The following is a 6,641-nucleotide window of genomic DNA, read 5'->3' on the forward strand; positions in this document are numbered from 1 at the left end:
TATAATAGATAAATAGAAACTTTAAATCATAAAAATGATCAGCAGGGCAAGATCTACTTACAGGTTAAATTTTGCCGATATAGTTATTAGACTTTATAGGAGTAATTGCCCTTAAATGAGGATTTGTTTACCCTCTTTCGTGTTTTGAGCAAAAACTAAAGAAGATAGAGAGAAACTAAACAGACTGAAAGATCAGCAATCCAAGATCAACAAAACAGAGATTTTTGTCATAAATTCTATTCTTGTTTTCAATCATGACAATGTTGGAGAGTGTCCTTTGTTGAATATGCACATAGACCAAGGTGAGCGACACAGGCTCTTTAGAGCCTCTAGTTTCCAAGAATATGTCAGAACAAGTAAGTAAATCTTAATACATGTTATAATCTGAAACGTATAAGATGATAACAGATTATTTAGTATACAAAGCGATACTCAAAAGGTTGAATAAGTAATATAATCATAACTAATCACCTGTCAAGTGTGCTGAAAGAAGATCTCTGATGACTTCATATTTTCATACACATTATGATATATTTGTTTATTCAGATTCAATAATTCTGCTTGTCTTGAGTTTATGAGACGTATTATGGTATACAGTTGTCGTTTGTCCATCCGTCCGTCTGTTTGTTGTCAACATGTTGGATAATAACTCAAAAATGCTTTAACCAATTTGCATGAAACTTTGGTGAATTGCTTATGTCTATTGACGTCAGCACCTTTTGGATTTTTATAAATTTTACATTTTCGAGTTATGGGGTATTATTCATAAGAAAAGGGGAATTTTCCGGTTTTCGGACAATAACTCAAAAATCCTTTAAGCAGATTGCATGAAACTTTAGTTGATTGTTTATATCAATTGACATGAGCTCCCTTTCGATTTTTACGAATTTTAGATTTTACGTTTCCGAGTTATGGGGTTTCATTCATTAAAAAAAGGATGATTTTCCAGTTTTCAGACAATAACTCAAAAATGCTTTGAGCAGTTTTCATGAAACTTTGGTGGCTGGTTATTATCTATTACAATAACCTCCCTTTAGTTTTTTTTATAAATTTCTGATATGACATTGAGGAGTTGTGGAACATTATTCTTTGCAAAAGCGACGTGTGTAACACGCGCTCATGGCACAGCTCTATTTATTTTGGCATTTTCTTTCTCAGCTTGGTTTTGATATATTTAAGTCTGCCAAACGATGTTTTGGGAGACTTATTGTTTTTGCTCAGTTCTTATTATTACTATTATTATCATTCCTCGTCCCTCGTCCTCTTCCGCCGCTTTAAAATTTGAACTTGTCTGCATTCGTTCTCCAAAACCGCTAGTCAGATTAACTTAGGGTTCCACAATATGTTAGACTAACATGTCTAGTGGTGCAATCAGGGTTTTGTTTGTGTAATGGGGTTTATAAAGGGGTACTTTGAGGATCAAAAAGGAAGAAGGGGTTTACTATAGAACCCTATTGGATTTTATTTTTTTAAATTTTCAAATGATTTCAACTTGAAAACAGTTTAATAGTGATAGACACAATCTTTATAATTGAAAATGTTCTAAATGATAAAGCACATTAAATGAAATAAAAGGTTAGTCCCCAGGGGTCACCACCATCCCCTGCCATTTGAGAAAGTTCCAATATCTTGTAAATGGTCAAGATCCCCACCCCTAAACCATATATATTCCTGTTCGTCATGTCAAAGATTTTAATGATATATAGGGTCCGTCCCCAAGGGTTTCCCCCACACCCAATGTTCTAATATCTTGTAAATGGTCGAGATCCCCACCCCTAAACCATGTATATTCTGATTTTTCATGCCAAGATGATTTGAATGGTATACAGGGTAAGACCCAAGGGGTCATCCCCACCCCCTGTCATTTGAATTTGTTTAAATTTTGTAAATGTTCAAGAGATCCACCCTAAACCATATATATTCCTGTTCATCATTTCACGAAGATTTAAATGATATGTACGGTCAGTCAACAGGCGTCACTAATGCATATCACTTAACTGTACCAAACCAACTTTTACTGGACTTTGCCCAATGTTCGGCGACCTTGAGAATGACGAATTATGGGAGACTTCGTGACAGCATCCTGTTACAATCATTTCTTGTTTAATTATGTTTCTGATTGAAATTGTAATACTAGTATTTAAAAACCCGTTTGAACTAAAATTGATATTTAATGAATGTTATTAGTTACCTTTGCTGATGTATTGATAAAATAAGTCTCCCAAACATAGTTTGGAGACATTGGTTTTGCTCAGTTTCCTCTTCCTCTTCCAGCGCTTTTAAATTTAAACTTGTCCGCACCCGTTCCCCAAAACCGCTTGTCTGATTAACTTAGGATTCCCCAATATGTTAGAATAACATGTCAATCGGTCCAATCAAGGTTTTGTTTGTGCAATGGGGTTTATAAAGGGGTACTTTGAGGGGCACAAATAAAGGAGGGGTTTACTGTAGAACCTTATGGGATGTTTTTTTTTATTTTCAAATGATTATAACTTGAGGACAGTTAATGATAGACACGATCTTTATATTTGAAAATGTTCCACATGATAAAGCACATCAAATGAAATATAGGGTCAGTACCCAGGGGTTCTTCCAACCCCAATGTTCATATATCTTTGTAAATGGTTGAGATCCCCACCCTAAACCATATATATTCTGGTCTATAATGGCAATATGATTTGATTATATACCACCTCTGTCATTTGAATATGATCAACGATCTTGTAAATGGTAAAGTTCCCCACCCCTAAACCATATATATTCCTGGATGTCATGTCAGGATGATTTGAATGGTATATAGGGTTAGTCCGCAAGGGTTCCTCCATCCCTATTGATCTAATAACTTGTAAATTGTCGAGATTCCCACCCATAAACCATATATATTCCTATTAGTCATATCACGAAGATTTGAACGATATATAGGGTCAGTTCCAAGGTGCCGCTAATGAATATCACTTTACTGGACCAAACCAATTTTTACTGGACTTAGCCCAATTTTCGGCGACCTTGGGAATGTCTTATTATGGGAACTTTGTTTAGGAGACTTTGTCACAGCATCCTGTTACAATCATTTCTTGTTATCATCTACTTGACTCTAAACAAAGTCATTTAAAAAGACCTCAATGATTTATCTGTGTCCTGCAAATCCCTGATAGTCTGTTATGCAGTCAATGTCCCAATCATCTAATTTATCTGAAACCGGACAAACTTCCTTGCAACAAATGCAGTCATCAGCAGTGGACAAAACAAACGTTACAGTGCAGTTGTTTCAATCACATAGAAAATGTAAAGTTTAGAAAGACTTTTGTAAAGTTAAGAAAAACTTTTGTTTTCAACCGACCCTCATTGTCAATTTCTAGATGTAAGTCAAGATATGAGGCAGATTTAACTGTATCCTTTTTGTCAAGTTCGATGGGATAGATGCGTTCAATATAGTCACCAAATTTTGAATTATTTAGGGAGAGAACATCTTCTATGTAGCGGAAAGTAAAGTTAAACATGTTAAAGGATACTGCTTACTTCAATGTATATCATCGTTTGACGTTCAATAACGAGTGAAAACCATAACGTTTACTAGCTTTGATTTAAGGTACAAAAATGAACGAAACACAAATTTGACAGATGCAAACAAGCAATAACCACTCTTTTGATGCATTTGTAACATGTCTGATTGCGCCCAATAAACTCAACCTACCATCGTCCCATCTGAATCCGTTTGCTCATAATGATGTACATGTCAGTGGTGTGACAACACAGCATTTGAACAATTCCATTTTACGGTCATTACAGATAGACGCCCACATCATAACACTACCTCCGCTAAGTTGTATACTTAAGAGTAAAACAAAATCATCTCATGACATAAAAACAATATTAAGGCTTGATACATGTTCATTATGTTTGAGTTCGTCATTACCCAAATTTCATAATCATGCAATGAAAATACAGTCACGTTTGTCTGTGTATTATTAATATTTATGCAAAATAATGTACAATCTTGGTTTTTAAAATATGCATGTGCATATACATGGTATGTCTCTGACATGTCTGAATTGATTTTAAATTAGATTTGTATCTCAAAACTATTTCTATACCAATAATTCGTGTACAAAATTTGGAACTATTACAATTAACCGTCTAGATAAGATATATCACAAGTTTAATGAACCTGAATTCATGACCGTGAAAATGTGAAATTAAAACAAATGATAATAAGAATAATAACATTGAAAATGTAAAATCAAGAATTATAATGTGTATGCTAAAGCTCATAAACAGATATAGACTAAACAGTTTATTGCCTTGAGTGATGAATTTCAAACGGTCATATGTAGTGTAGATGATTTTATAATGATTTTCACAAATGTCAATTTCCCCCTGTACCATGTTCAAAAGATTTTGTTAGAGATATTCACAATAAATTTGAAAGAAGATATTTGAACCAAAATGATATAATTTTATTTTGGTATTTTGTAAAAAATAAAATGCATTTTTTTCAATTTTTTCATTATTGATTTAAACATGGATAAAAATTTGGAAACATTATTAAATACTAAATGTTATGAATACGAATTTTGCGGGTTTAAAATTTTGCGATTAAGGGACAACAAAGTGTACGAAAAATTTGGGTGGTTTTCATTTTGGTGGATTCTTCATTCCCAATTAAATATTTTGGCGGATATTGAAATGGTTGAAGTAAAAACAAAAGTCTTTTAAACAAGTGTATATTGTTATGGTTAAAAGATTTTTTAAATATTTTTACCTGAATAGCGTCTTACTATTTTTTTTTTATTATATTGTGATACACATATTCATAAGAATATTTGTCATAGGAGAACAAACTTGTTGTAAATGTAACGGTTGATTAGTTACGAAATTTACCGGACTTTGAATGTACTAATTACAAAAATGGAAGGTATAAAATTATCAAGATTGGCTTGCAACTCGGAAATAATTTGACACTAATTAACAAGGATAAATACTTGACATAGAACCATAAACTCTTAAATTATTTGACACTAATTAATAAGGGTGTACAGTTTAATAAGAATTCACGACTTCATTTTATAAAATACATGTATGTAAAATGCTTTTTTGGCATTAATGTTGTTAAAATCAACAGAAACTTTATTGATCTGACAACCGGAAAAACAAACAGTTCGATCTCAAAGCACTTTAGCAGTTAGAAAGTACCGAACGTATGCATAAATGTTCGCGATTTTCATTTATCTGCCAAAATAAGCGAAAATAAACACTCCGCGAAAAAAATACGCTATACGGTACATGTGTACATCATACAATTTATGCTAAATGAAAGCATGGTGTATTTTAGAAGAAAATGATTTTAGTTTGACAAACATGCTATCACGGGAACATTGCATTTTATTAGTTTTTTCTGTAATCGTTTCTTGAAGTATTTTGTTTCTTTATATCATAAGACAAAAGGCCATTTTAGGCGCTAACTGACAAATATATCACCTGTTTAGTTTAAGGGGTACAATGAATTTGATTTAAGAAATTAATCAAAAAGAGATATTGCGTAAGCCTGAATTTGAAGGTTACCTTACAATGATAGTACACACCTCAGAAGAATTGAGACATCTTACAAAGATAAAGATTCAAAGATGCATGTAAAGAAAACTGTTTTGTTGTCATTTTCCTAAAGTTAAAATGTTTAAAATAGTTTAATTTTTTCTATCAGAATCCTTCATTCGGGTTTATATATGAGTTTTTGATGTAGTTGGTCCTGTAAAGGATTTGCCCATGATATTGATATAATAGTTAGTTTTTGATGTAGTCGCCTCTGTAATAGATGTGCCTATGATATTGTTATAATAGTTACTTTTTGATGTAGTCGCCCCTGTAATAGATGTGGCCATGATATTGATATAATAGTTAGTTTTTAGGCATTTATACTGTTTAAAGGGACAGACGCACTATGTTCACGCTTGATAACAGTATGTCAAGTTAGGGCAGTACGTGTTAAAAACATAGTACGATTTTCGATGATATTCGCAATCGCAACGATCAGCTGGTGATACATGTACGCTGTTGTATGCACTTTGTTTAATATACTTGACTACTTGTGACGACTGCATATGGAGTATACATAATATGCATAACTTTGAATAACACAACATATACGACTAAACTATTGCGTCATATAATTAAATACTTGCTTCAAGGCACTTAAACAACATGTAGCAGCACTTATTTATACGTAGGAGTGTGTGCAATATATTATTTGATCAGCCAAAATATAACAGTAAGCAGGGTAATATATCTACTATTCTAAAAAAAGTTCTTTTGTAACTTACAATTTATAGGAATATATATATATCATTATATATTATCATAAGTTTACGAAACGACCCAGTTAATACGAATCGACTACGTACGAAAATACCCATAAAAGAAAAATTGCAAACACGTATTCGAGATATTTGGGCACATATGATTCTTAAAACCCGTGAATATAAATCGGACAATTGGAGCTTACGAAAATTATGAGCGACAAATAACATTGCAGAAACATGTACATATTAATATTTGATTTTGGTTAAATTTAGTACTAAGTCAAGAATATGACAGTTGTTTTCCATTCGTCTGATGTGTTTTACTTTTGATTTCACCATTTGGTA

The sequence above is a fragment of the Mytilus californianus genome, unplaced genomic scaffold (assembly GCF_021869535.1).
Source record: "Mytilus californianus isolate M0D057914Y unplaced genomic scaffold, xbMytCali1.0.p SCAF_13, whole genome shotgun sequence".
NCBI lineage: Eukaryota > Metazoa > Mollusca > Bivalvia > Mytilida > Mytilidae > Mytilus > Mytilus californianus.